The following is a 14,476-nucleotide window of genomic DNA, read 5'->3' as shown; positions in this document are numbered from 1 at the left end:
TCCTTCAAATGCTTATCATTTGCAATACAAATTATTTTTGTCCAGTTAGAGACACTCTTAGGGGCACCTGTGTGTCTCAGCTGGTGGGGTGTCTGCCTTTGGCTTGGGTCATGATCCCAGAGTCATGGGATCAAGCCCCACATGGGGCTCCCTGCTCAGCAGGGAGTCTGCTTCTCCCTCTGCCCCTCACCTCACTCTTGTGCTCTCTCTCTCAAATAAATACGTAATCTAGAGACACTCTTGGTTAACAAGATCCTATCTTAATTTCTTCAGGCATTGTAGTACCTCTCTACCATAGTTAAAAAGGATTTCATATGAGGGAATGACATTTCTGCTATTATGTGAAAGCCCTTCTACATCAAGTGTCTTTACCCCTTAGCCCCTAAGTCATACTGTCTCCAGCTCAGTTATAAATAATGGCTGCTAGGGGCACCTGGGTGGCTCAATGGGCTAAGCACCCGGTTCTTGATTTCGGCTTGTGTCGTGATCTTGGGGTCATGAGATAGAGCCCTGCTTTGAGCTCTGTGCTCAGCTGGGAGTCTGCTTCTCTCTCTGTTTCTCCCATTGCCTCTGTCTCTCCCCCTGCTCATGCCCTCTCTCTAAAATAAATGAATAGATCTTTAAAAAAATAATGACTGTGAGGAGAGGAAGAATGAAAGGAAGTAAGTCAGAGGGGAAGATGAACTATGAGAGATGATGGACTCTGAAAAACAAACTGAGGGTTCTAGAGGGGAGGAGGGTAGGGGGATGGGTTAGCCTGGTGATGGGTATTAAAGAGGGCACATTCTGCATGGAGCACTGGGTGTTATGAACAAACAATGAATCATGGAACACTACATCAAAAACTAATGATGTAATATATGGTGATTAACATAACAATAAAAAAATAAAATAAAATAATGACTGCTAAAGATTTTCCATACCATTCCTCAGGTAAGAGTCAATACTCAATAATCTGTAGCCACTTTGCCTGATATAGGATATAGAGTAACATCTTAGGAAGGGTTATCAAATAATATACAAGTGTAGGCTATCTGTCCTAGAGTTCTTTTTTATTGAAATAAAAAAAAAATCACTCTCTCAGCAAACATCAATTAGCTGTGTGAACTGCAAGAGTTTTAACCTCCCCATAACCCTTTTTAATTTCTAATGTTAGTAAGCAAAAAACACTATGAGGAGGGTTTCAAGAGTCTTTAAAATTCTAAGCATGATTTGTACTTGTTAGGTAGAATAAGGGTCTCTCTAGCTAGGAACAATAAGATTTTTGAAAATCTTCATCTTTCCTAGGCCTTTAATTAATTCTTCAAGTCCAGTATGTAAAGGACATAACATATGAATAGAAGAACTTCTACGTAACACTATTTTCTAAAGAGTACAATTTATCATGAGGAGGGTTTGTTTCAGACTTTTCCAGAATTAAAGGATTATGTTGTCTGTAATTTTTCCCATTAAATAACCTCATAGCATGGACATTAGAAAGCGCATTTTGAGGGTTTAGTTCATAAAATATTTTATTCTTGTCTTCTTTTTTAACTGTGACTATTACTAGTATTTAGAAGCTCATTTTTACAGATGAGGGATTTTCTAAGTCAGGAAAATATATACATTTTTTTCAAAAGAAAAGGAAAAATCTTTAAAAGAATTGATGGGTAGTCAAAGAAGGGAGGTTTCCCTTCAGTTTCTTTCCTAGTATCTACTACAGTTTCACAAATTTACTAAAATATAGTAAATGGGTTGGTGAATGTTTTATTAGAAAGCAAATAGTAATTTTTAGGGAGTCTGGGTGGCTCAGTTGGTTAAGCGTCTGCCTTCCGCTTGGCTCGTTATCCCAGGTGCCTGGGATTGAGCCCCCTGTAGGGCTCCCTGTTCAGCGTGAAGACTTGCTTCTCCCTCTCCTCCCTGCTCCTGCTCTCTGTTGTTGCTATCTCTGTCTCTCTCTCTCAAATAAGTAAATAAAATCTTAAAAAAAAAGTAAACAGTAATTTCGGATTTTAGTTTTTTTTTTTTTTAAAGATTTTATTTATTTATTCATGAGAGACAGAGGGAGACAGAGGGAGAGAGAGAGAGAGAGAAGCAGAGGGAGAAGCAGGCTCCCAAGGAGCAGGGAGCCCGATGTGGGACTTGATCGCAGGACCCTGGGATCATGACCTGAGCCAAAGGCAGATGCTTAACCATCTGAGCCACCCAGGCGCCCCTTGGATTTTAGTTTTTATAGTATACTAGGTTACAGGTGAACTGAGGAGAATTTGACACTCGTTCAAAGAATATTAACATTGTCAAGATTTTCTGATTTCAATAATTTTCAACTGGGTCTTTTAATAAGCTGTTATATTTTCAATTAGTATGTTGCTTCAATAATATGAAATATAATTAAATTTTCCAGAAAAGCAATCTCTTAAAAATGAAATAATATATGGTTACAAATAACCTAAATTACTATTCTACTTTGGAAAGAGAAAAAATATATTTGGATTAGCTTTAAAAAGTTTTTTCATAGATGCGGTACCTGGCTGACTCAGTCGGAGGAGTGTGTGACTCTTAATCTTATGATTGTGGGCTTGAGCCCTATGTTGGGTGTAGAGATTACTTAAAAATAAAATCTTGAAAAAAATGTTTTCTTATAGATATTTAACTTAAGAGATAAAATCTAATACTTATTCAAATTTTTAAAAAATTAGTATATATCTATTTCTTTCAACTGGAGTCCTAAAGTGAGAATGACAGATCATAGTATACGCAAATTTTAATTTTAATACTTGCACTCACTAATTTATACTACAACTGTTAGTATATGAGAGTAACTCTTTTCTCATACTTCATCAGTATGGGATGTTTACAATTTTTTGTTTTTATTCAAGAAATTATTAAGAAGTGATAAGTTATGGGGGCACCTGCATGGTTCAGTCAGTTAAGTGTCTGCCTTCTCCTCAGGTCATGACCTCAGGGTCCTGGGATCGAGTCCCACATCGAGATCCCTGCTCTGCTTCTCCCTCAGCCTCTGCCTCTCTCTCTTTCTGTCTCTCATGAATAAATAAATAAAATATTTTTAAAAAAGTGATAAGTTAGGGGCGCCTGGGTGGCTCAGATGGTTAAGCGTCTGCCTTCGGCTCAGGTCATGATCCCAGGGTCCTGGGATCGAGTCCCGCATCGGGTTCCCTGCTCCTTGGGAGCCTGCTTCTCCCTCTGCCTCTGTCTCTCTCTCTCTCTCTGTCTCTCATGAATAAATAAATAAATAAATCTTTAAAAAAAATAAAATAAAAAAGTGATAAGTTATGTAATTTTTGTTTCAGATACTTACTGAAGCTAAATTTGTGATAGCAAAGAATTGGAAATGTCCTAAACATTAATCAATATACAAATAGTTACAAATTAGAGAATATACTTATTATGGAATACCTACTATTTGCCCTGAAAAAGAATGAGGTAGATCTGTATAAAATTTATTTCCCAATATAGTGCTTTCTAGATACCAGAACAATATTAAACACACTCTTCGAATTCTCATTACAACAGTATGTGATAAGTACTGTCATTATACCTATATCACAAATGAAGGACCTAAGTCAGTATGTCATAGCAATGCTACAGACTACTATGTAGCCATTAAAAATGAGTTAGGTGGGGCGCCTGGGTGGCTCAGTTGGTTAAGCGACTGCCTTCGGCTCAGGTCATGATCCTGGAGTTCCCGGATCGAGTCCTGCATCGGTCTCCCTTCTCGGCTGGGAGTCTGCTTCTCCCTCTGACCCTCTTCCCTCTCATGCTCTCTATCTCTCATTCTCACTCTCAAATAAATAAATAAAATCTTTTAAAAAAATGAGTTAGGTGGACCTATTTGTATTGATTTGGAACAATATCTACAACATACTGTTAATTGGAAAAACCAAATGTGAGAGTGATACTGATTAGCACAATTCCACATTATGTTTTAAGAATATAAAGGTTTATATAAACATATCTGTGTAAACATACAATGAGGTATAGAATAATATTCCATTAATAATTTGGATTTGGAAGACTTATGAAGAGGGTTCCAGTGATATTTTAAAAGAAAGAAAGAAGAGGAGGAAGAAGAGAAAAAATGAAGAAATGAAATAGAGTTCATCCCTAATAGTGAGACAAAATAGGAGCTGCACAATGTGTTAAAAGTTATTTTCTTCCACCTAGTGATAGAGAGTAGGGTTATTAATCTACTCAGAATTTGGAAACATTCAAAGAAAACTTACCTCCTTAGTTTATTTAAAGAAATCACTAAGTCTTTCCCAAACTTGCTATTTATTAGGTGCTCTGATATTTACTGCATTACAAATTGTTAACTATCACACCAACTTCCTGCCCATTCTCTACTTGTAGTACTAGCCTACAGGTTTGTTTTTGTTTTTGTTTTTGTTTTCTGAAAACAAGAAAAGATTTTGTTTCTTTAATCAATTAGTCCCAAACTACTAACGTTTTTACTTAGCTTTCCTGGCGTTTCTGGAAGAGATATGCACTAGACTACATGTGTCAAATGGCTTGGGGCTATTTACTTAGCTTCAATTCATTTTCTCTAGGTTGACCCAGACATTTTCTCAGTGCACTTGGGATTCAAATTTATATTCTAGAAAAATGTTATAACCTATTCCCACTGTAAACTCTAGGACATGAGATATATCAGGAAAATTTTTATGAACTTTATAAATACAAATAAATTAGTAAGTATGTATTCTGTACCTATAGTTATGGCAGGCATGGGAACACAAAGATAAATAACATATTGTTCCTGCCTTCCAAGAGCATGGGGAGAAGGGTGGTAAACTACCTTTAAGCCTATATTACAGTATTTTACATGCTGTAGCAAACTGCAAATGAACTCTGAGGAAGAAGAGAAAGGAAGGACAGGGGAGACTTTTCAGAGGAAGTAGTGTTTCAGTTGGACCTTAAAACAAGGTCTTCAAGGGGCACCTGGGTGGCTCAGTTGGCTAAGTGTCTGACCCTTGATCACAACCAAGGTCTTAATCTCAGTGTGGTCAGTTGAAGCCCTGAGTGGGGCTCCACACTGGGCACGGAGCCTACTTAAAAAAAAAACAACAAAGGTCTTCAAACTTCTTTGGCTCATATACTTTCCAGAAAAATCTTATTAATATAAACTCATTTACATCGGATAAAGTAACATCTAATAGAATTTCCAGATAGTGTTAGCATATACATTTAAAAATAAAAATCTTAAATCACTTTTGTTAATGTATTCAGTCACATCTAAATAATATATTGATTTGGCATTTATCATCTTTAAAAAAGTACAAGAACAAAAAATCCTTTATTAGTAGGAAATTTTACATGATTCTTTTCTCACTTGGACTTCATCTCCCCCACAGAATTTTATCCTCATGTCACAGATATTTATTCTTTTTTTAAAAAGATTTTATTATTTATTTGAGACAGAACAAGAGAGAGCATGAGTAGGGGGAGGGGCAGAGGGAGAGAGAGAGAGAGAAGCAGACTCCCCACCAAGCAGGGAGCCCAATGAGGCTCGATCCCAGGACCCTGGGATCATGACCTGAGCTGAAAACATATGTTCAATTGACTGAGCCACACAGTCAATTGACTGAGCCACCCAGGCGCCCCCGTATATATTTATTCTTAAAAGTCTTTTAGGGATCATCCTATTACATTGCCCTGCAACAAAAATATGTAAATAAATACACAATTGAAATAAAAAATTTTCTAGGGCCATAAAACTAAGTATTAAATGTTTCTTATTAGTGAAATATGAAATAAATGATTAAATAAATTGATAAATTATTATTAATAAATTACTATACCAACACAATGTGTTATACATTTTAATTAATGATTTTTGAAAAGTAGAATTTCATAGAAATATCTCATTTAATGGCATAGGAGGGAATTTTAAAAAGTAGCTTATGAATCTTTGGATGCATAGTATTTTTTGCTATAATGGGTCAGATCCTATTTCCCCCTTTTTTAGTTTTATGGATGTAAATGATGAGAAAACTGGTTAACATAAATAAGTAAATGAAAGTAGGAGTTTTGTTTAATACTGTCAACTATTTTGAACTCTGGAAATTACATGCTAAAATCTATGTATAGAAATCTGTATTCTTTTCCTAGGGCTGCTGTAAGAAAGTACTTAAAATTGGGTGGCTTGAAACAACACAATTTTTTTTTTTTTACAACACAATTTTTTATATTACAGTTTTGGAGGCTAGAAATCTGAAGTCAAGTTGTTGGCTGAGCCAAGCTCTCAGAAGACTCTAGAGGAGTCCTGCCTCTTCCAGCTTTTGTGGTTTGCTGGTAATCCTTGGCATTCCTTGCGTTGTAGATGCATTCTCCTAGTCACATGGCCGTCTTCTCCCTGTGTGTTTTCCGGTTGTCTTTTTCCTTTGTGTGTGTCTCTGTGTCCAAATTTCCCTTTTTGATAAGGAGGCTAGTCTTATTGGCTTAGGGCTCACCCTCAAGACCTTTTTTAAACTTGACTACCTCTGTAAAAGCCCTATTTCCAAATAAAGTCACATATAAGGTACTGGATGTTAGGATATCTGCATATTTTTAGGGGGGAGGGACAAAATTCAACACAAAACACCATCTGTTATCAAAAGTTATTTTAAGGACTTATCAGCTGACATCCTAAGTGGGTCTTCCCTCAGTTTTGTTGAAAATAAAGAATTATTAAAAAGCTGTTACCCAGGGGCACATGGGTGGCTCAGTTGTTAAGTGTCTGCCTTTGGCTTGGGTCATGATCCCAGAGCCTGGGAGCCCCGCATAGGGCTCCCTGCTCCGCGGGAAACCTGCTTCTCCCTCTCCCACTCCACCTGCTTGTGTTCTGCTCAATTTTGCTGTGAATCTAAAGCTGCTTTAAAAAATAAGGTATGTTGAAGAAAATGTTAACAATAATTATTCTTCTCGGAGTTGCGAGTTCGAGCCCCAGCTTAGGTGTAGAGATTACTTAAAAATAAAATCTTAAAAACAGTGACAACAAAGGAAGGTTTGGGGCAGCTGGCTGGCTCAATCAGTAGAGTGTGTGACTCTTGATGTCGGGGTTGTGAGTTCCAACCCTACCTTTGGTGTACAGATTACTTAAAAATAAAATCTTAGAAAAACAATAGTTATCCTTGGGTGCAAGGATTATTGGTAATTTTTTTTCCTTTGCATTTTTCAGGTTTTTCAAATGTTTGTTGTTTTTTTGTTTTTTCCACTGAGTGTATTTATTGTCCATGGAAACAGGAAAAACATCTAAAAATATAAGTATGCTAAATTCAAAATGGTTATACCCGCTTAATTTTTGGTTTTAACATCTTGAAGAATTACTACCTTGTACAGAAACGTAAAAAATAATAGTTGTTAATATAAGGAATCCATAATGGGCAAAATTAAACTTTAAATCAGTATTTTCAGCTTATGATTTTATAAGATCATAGAATTGAGTTGCTGGAAAGGACCTCTATAATCTTTTAATATAATATTTATAATATTTTCTTTTAAAATTTTCTTCTATTTTCCAGTGAGTACCTCTAAAGCTTTGAAGGCACTTGGATCGGCAAGGCTTACTGGGAGATAAAATGAGGAACATGATGGGTCCCCATACTCCAGTGTGAAACAGCTAAGGAGGAGTGAAGAGCAATGTTTGTTAAGAATATAGGGGTGAACAGGGGTGCCTGGGTAGCTCAGTCATTAAGTGTCTGCCTTCGGGTCAGGTCATGATCCCATGGTCCTGGGATAAAGCCCTGCATCCAGCCCTGCATCCAGCCCTGCATCCAGCCCTGCATCGGGCTCCCTGCATCAGGCTCCCTGCTCGGCGGGAAGCCTGCTTCTCCCTCTCCCACTCCCCTTGCTTGTGTTCCTTCTCTCGCTGTGTCTCTCTCTGTCAAATAAATAAATAAAATCTTTAAAAAAAAGAATATAGGGGTGAATATATTTTATTACTTAATAAAATAGCCATGGGAACTGAGGTGAGAGGAAAGGAATGTTCATGATAAGTTGGACAAGTAAGAAAGTATTGGTTGGAGGTGTTGAGATTCCTGGGAATGAGAACACTATAAAGAAAGAAAAGTGGATTTTCCTTTACTGGCATATTATGTACAGTTCCTTCATTTTACTGAAGAAGAAACTGAAGGTCAGAAAGGTCTAGAGTCACAAAGCTAAGGAATGGTGGAATCAGTATCCACTCCAAGTCTTCATTCATCACATTGCTTTTCCAGAGACATTCGTTAATTGGCTGCATTACAGTTTTATAAAGTGTAAAGCATGTTGTTAGGAAGGAATAAGGAGCTCATATATTTAGGAAGAATGGCAGCTTAAATGTCTATTTTTAAAAATGAGTTTTTCAACTTATAGTTCATTCCAGATTACTCAGTTTCTGATATCATCTTGTGTTTTTACTTCTGTTTTAGAACTTGGTTTTATCCATGATTTGCTTTCTTTAGAATAGTGTTTTTCAAACCACAGTTTGTAAACCATGAAATCAATTTGGAGGGTTGAAACCACTGTTTATTTTTTTAAAAAGGAAAGAAAACAGTATAGACTAGATTTAAACTAGAATAGAAAATATTGAAATCCATCTGAGGTAGTAAAGGAAATAATTCTTCTATGTAAGTTTTGTTTTGTTATCTAGTCATGAATATAGGTGGGCTTGTACTTGGTCTTCATGTATAACATATATCCTAGTGATTGTCATGGTCAAAAAGATTTATAAGCCACTGCTCCAGAATGTATTATTTTGTGCTGTGTTTTAAATTATCTAAGATGACATATTTAAGAAAAGAATTAGGAGAGGACTATCCTGGTGAGGCAGCATGATGAGGTAGTTAAGAGTATGGATTGTGGAGCCAAGAATCCTAGGGCCATGAGTGTCTCTCCATCACTTTGTAGCTGTGACCTTGAAAAGTTCCTTAACCTTTTTTTTATTCTTCATTTTATTTATTTTTTTTAAAGTAAGCTCTACACCCAACATGGGGCTTGAACTCACAAGCCCAAGATCAAGAGTCGCACACTCTACCGACTGAGCCAGCTGGGTGCCCTGCCTCCCTAACGTTTTTTTACTTCAGTTTTCTCATCTGTAAGAGTGGTACAGTAAATGTTAACTACTTCAAAGAGTTGTTTTTTTTTTTAAGATTTTATTTATTTATTTGACAGAGAGAGACACAGCGAGAGAGGGAACACAAGCAGGAGGAGTGGGAGAGGGAGAAGCAGGCTTGCTGCCAAGCAGGGAGCCCGATGTGGGGCTCAATCCCAGGACCCCGAGATCATGACCTGAGCCGAAGGCAGACGCTTAATGACTGAGCCACCCAGGCGCCCCCTTCATAGAGTTTTTGAGAGGATAATGTGTTATTATTCACAATGAACACAGACAATTCCTGACACTATAAATACTATACAAGCAATTTGTTAAGTAAAATTGTAAAATTGACTTATTTTAATTTATCAGGAGTTCACCTTTTCTTCACAATGGTAGAACATTATTAAGATTTTTGATTGCTATAATATGATATCAAATATCATTCAGCATAAGCAAATTGCTAAAAGTCAACCATGCTAAAACTAACAATTTTTATTTAATATTATTTTTGTTTAGTTACATTAGAGGCACTCTACTCAGGCATACTATTTTTATGTAGCAATGTTGAGCTTCTCTCAGTTTTTGTTCCTTTTCCCACTGAAAATTTTCCTCAGTGCTTCAATGATGAAAATATTGCTTTTTTTCCCCTTTTCAATGGTAAAAGTTAAAATGTTAGTCTACATTAGCTCTCCAAAACCCAGCCCCAAAACAATTCTTCCTTCTGAACTTCTAATCTCCTACTATCCATACTGGGGAGATGAGATGTACTATGAGATTACACTGAGTTCCTTTCCGAGAAAAAAAAAAAGACATTGATTTCAAGTACATTTCTTCCAAGATTTGCAATGATGATAATGACTATCATGACCATGTTTTTTTGGATTACACACTAGCATAGTATTGATGGTAGATATATCAGTATGTTTCTCTTCCTTACAAAATATTATAAAGAATTTAAAAAATATCCCACCAAGTCAGTTATCAATAATAAAAACAGGTAATGTTTTTGAGGTCCTAATAAGTGTGAGGAGCAGGTTTCACATGTATATGCCCATTGAATCCCACCCCCCGAAACTCTGTGAGAGTGAAATTATCTACATTTTACACATGTTAAAACTTAGGCTTAGAAAGTTTTTTTTTGTTAAGATTTTATTTATTTATTTGAGAGAGAGAAAGAGAGCATGAGGAGCAGGGAGGAGCAGAGTCAGAGGGAGAAGTCAACTTCCCACTGAGCAGGGACCCTGATGTGGGACTCCATCCCAGGATCCTGGAATCATGACCTGAGCCGAAGGCAAACGCTTAACCGATTGAGCCATCTAGGTGCCCCAGGCTTAGAAAGTTAAAATATCCTTAAAATCACCCAGCTAGTTGTGGATAAAGCCAGAATTCAAACTTGGGCATTCTGGCTTCTAAGCTGTGCTCAGAATAGCTATTATATTGCATCTTAATTACTGGTGAGTTCCTGGTTTCCATATATATATATGTATATAATATAATTGAATTTATATATACAGAGAGAGAGAGAAATGATCACAAGTCTAGTTAATATCATGGCCACACAGTTATAAATTTGTTTTTCTTGTGATGAGAACTTTCAAGATAATACTATTTTAGGGGCGCCTGGGTGGCTCAGTTGGTTAAGCGACTGCCTTCAGCTCAGGTCATGATCCTGGAGTCCCGGGATCGAGTCCCTCATCGGGCTTCCTGCTCGGCGAGGAGACTGCTTCTCCCTCTAACCCTCCCCCATCTCATGTACTCTCTCGCTCTCTCAAATAAATAAATAAATAGATCTTTAAAAAAAAGATAATACTGTTTTAGCAACTTATTTTTTTAAAAAGATTTATTTATATTTTAGAGAGAGAGCACAAGGGTGGATGGAGGGGCAGAGGGAGAAGGGCAGAGGGGAAGGGAGAAGGTGAAAAAGAGGCAGAGGGGCACCTGGGTGGCTCAGTCGTTAAGTGTCTGCCTTCAGCTCAGGTCATGATCCCAGGGTCCTGGGATCAAGCCCCACCACATCGGGCTCCTTGCTCCACAGAAGCCTGATTCTCCCTCTCCCATTCCCCCTGCTTGTGTTCTCTCTCTCACTGTCTCTCTGTCAAATAAATAAAATCTGTAAAAAAAAAAAAAAGAAAGAGGCAGAGAGGAAGAGGGAGAGAATCTTCAGCAGACACCACGCTGAATGCAGAGCCCAAAGTAGGGCTTGATCTCACCATCCTGAGATCATGACCCGAAGATCATGACCTGAGCCAAAACCAGGAGCTAGCCACTTAATGACTGAAACACCCAGGGGCCCCAACAACTTCTAACATTTTTAAATTGCTTTCACTTAAGTTATTTGGTCTTTACAACAGTGCTGCATAAGTGACTATACTGAGGCTCAGAGAGAAGGTAACTTCCTCAAGGTTTTGAATGGCCAAACAAGTATTGAAATGCAAGTCTTCTGCTCATGTCTTTATGTTGCCTTCCTGCAATGTTTAGTATGTTTTTGTGATTGGTACTGAATAACTACACACACACACACACACACACTTTTAGTAATAGCTTTATTGAGTTATAATTCCATACCATACAGTTCTCCCACTTAAAGTGAACAATTCAGTGTTTTTAGTGTATTCAGAGTTGTCCAACCATCATTACAGCCAATTTTAGACACTTTTATTTCTCCATTCTCTTCCCACCTCCTTAGGTCTAGGCAACCAATAATCTACTTTCTGTCTCTATAGATTTGCTTAGCCTGGACAATTCACATAATCTATCATCAACAAATGGTCTTTTGTGTTCAGTTTATTTCCCTTGGTATAATGTCTACAAGGTTTATCCATGTTATAGCATGGACCAGAACTTCATTCCTTCTTATGGATGAATAATATTTCATTGTATAGATATACCACTTTTGGTTTATACATTCAACAATTAATGGACATTTGGGTTGTTTATACCTTTATGGAAATTATGAATAATGCTGGTATAAACATCCAAACATTTATTTTTAAAAGTACTTTGGTATAAAATAAAGTGTAATTTTTATGTAAATTATGACAAAAGTGTGGTTGGTTGGTTGGTTTTTTACCAGTGCTAAGCTCTCAACTAGATTTCTTCCTGGTATTATGCAGGCAACCCAGTGAACATTTTCCTGGACAAAGACTTAAATGAAGGGATACAAAATGTGAATAATATATGCTACTGTAATTATTATTCTTGTTAATTAATTATAAAATGGCAATAATGCTAGGGAATTGATAGCAGGGTAGAACTTCCTCAAACTAAGTCTATGACAGAGCTTATTGGGAAGTATCAAGCCTTCCAACTATAAACTCAAAGAACTGTACCTATTGCTATGGTATGTGGTAACAGAAAAGGGATGGTGTAAGTTTTCACAGAATTATTACAATGTTGCCCTGCATTTGGTAATAGAGGATGTTTCTGTTGTGAAGATAGTGACATCAAAAATGTCAATGTAAGGGGCACCTGGGTGGCTCAGTCAGTTATGTGACTGCCTTCCACTCAGGTCATGATCTCAGGGTCATGTGATGGAGCCCCGCATCAGGCTCCCTGTCATCAGGGAGTCTGCTTCTCCCTCTCCCTCTGCTGCTCCCCCTGTTTGTGCTTTCTCTCTCAAATGAATAAATAAAATCTTTAAAAAAAAGTCAGTGTGTAAAACAGTACTGTGTAATAGAAACTCTTACAAGGATATTGTATTGAAAACTGACAGGATTTTCAGTTATGAAATAAAATGTTTACAGAAAAATAAAAGTATACCATTCTGAGAATGAAATACATGTTGGATATTCTTCAACTTAAAGAGCAGTATATTTATTGCATTTACTATAGGTGGAAGGATTATTTGATTTTTTAAGTCACAGTGAATGAATGAATCTCAATTTCTACTGGATTACGTTCTGTAAGTGGCATTTAAACTGTTCAACATGTTTTTACTGAGTTGATTAATTCATTAAAAACCTCATGTTCATCATCATTGTGCAAAACTTTAAACTGTAACAACACACGTCTATTTATTAATAGGCAGTGGTGTTAGATAATCATGAAATTGAGAAGTCTATTTTATCCATCCATTATTTCCCCAACACCATCAATTGTAATCCCACTAACAACCGCTAGGGTGAGACGACAGAGGCCTCACTTTCATCTTTACATGGAATCTTGGAAATCGCACAGCACCATGACGTGCGCCGAAGACGTAGGTGTAGACGATGAACAAAAGAGAAGCCCCATCGTCGATGTGGCTTCCCCGGGCACGCCCGCCCCGGGGCGCGCCGCAACACTCCACACCTTCGCTCCGCTCCCCGCAACCGGGCCGGCCCTGGTTGGGCGAAGCGCTTGAGCTGACTGTGGAGTGGAGTCTCCATCAACCGTTGAGGACCAGGAGATGGTGGAAGGCAGTGGAGAGGCTGGGTAGAGGCTGGGGGAGGGCAAGGGAAGGAGGCTGCGGAGGAGGACGACGGCAGCGCCGAAGGACACACCGAGGGGAGGCTCCAGCCCCTCCAACAGGCGGGAGCCCAGCTCCAGGGGAGCCCGCAGCTTCCTCCATCTTGGTTGATGGAGGCGGGGAGCGGCGTCTGGGTCTCTCCACCGTGGCGCCCGTCCCCCAAGGGCCCCTCAGGCGCAGACGCTGGAATCAGGGGCTGTCCCCTCGGCCGAATGGCGGAGCCCAGTTGGGGCTTCGCGGGGCCAAGTTTCCCTGCCCCACGGGGTTTGGTTTTGAATTGGTCCCAAGTTCCCACAGCAGTCCCGACAAAATGGAGGACGTCGTCTCCTCCTGCAGCCATGACGGGAGGTGGGGGGACAATTCCCCATGGGGGTGAGGCGAGGGGGGAAGTGTTCCCACTCCCCTCAGCACATTCGGGAACCCACTTCACGCGGTGCCCCGACCTCCCACTTTGCCTCGCTCCAGCCCCCGCCCGGGCTCGCCCCTCACGGGGGGCTTCAGGAACTGGACAGGGAGGGCGTTGGGGACATCGAGGCCGCGTCTCTCCTCGGGCAGGGTCATTGGGAGCGGCTCCAGGGGCCTGGGCGCCCAGGCCCGAACTAGGGCAGGCGGCCACGGCCTCAGTCTCTCGGGCTGTATCGGGCCCTGGAGGGCCCCCCGGACCCCGAGGCACCGAGCCGGCGGCCGGTGCCGCGGACAGCGAAACTCGGGCCGCCTGACCCTGACGGACCCGGGGGTGGGGGCGGGGTGGGAGGCGGGGGTAAGGAGGGGAGGGGACGCGGCCGAGGGCCGAGCGCTGGCGGAGGGGGGAGTGGAACGGCAACGCCGGGGGGTGTGGTTTGTGCCTGATGGACAGCCCTCCGGACCACCCCCTCCGGGGGGGGTCCTGAAGGAAGGCAGATGTAGCCAATGGACGTGCCCGAGGCGCCCCGGCCCGCCCTCCCAGCCAGCCAATGAGGGAGCGGCGGGCGGGGCCT

Source organism: Callorhinus ursinus, unplaced genomic scaffold, assembly GCF_003265705.2.
Source record: "Callorhinus ursinus isolate GAN/ISIS: 27379988/994484 unplaced genomic scaffold, GSC_fseal_2.0 scaffold7, whole genome shotgun sequence".
Taxonomy (NCBI): domain Eukaryota; kingdom Metazoa; phylum Chordata; class Mammalia; order Carnivora; family Otariidae; genus Callorhinus; species Callorhinus ursinus.
Note: the sequence above shows the minus strand (reverse complement) of the source record.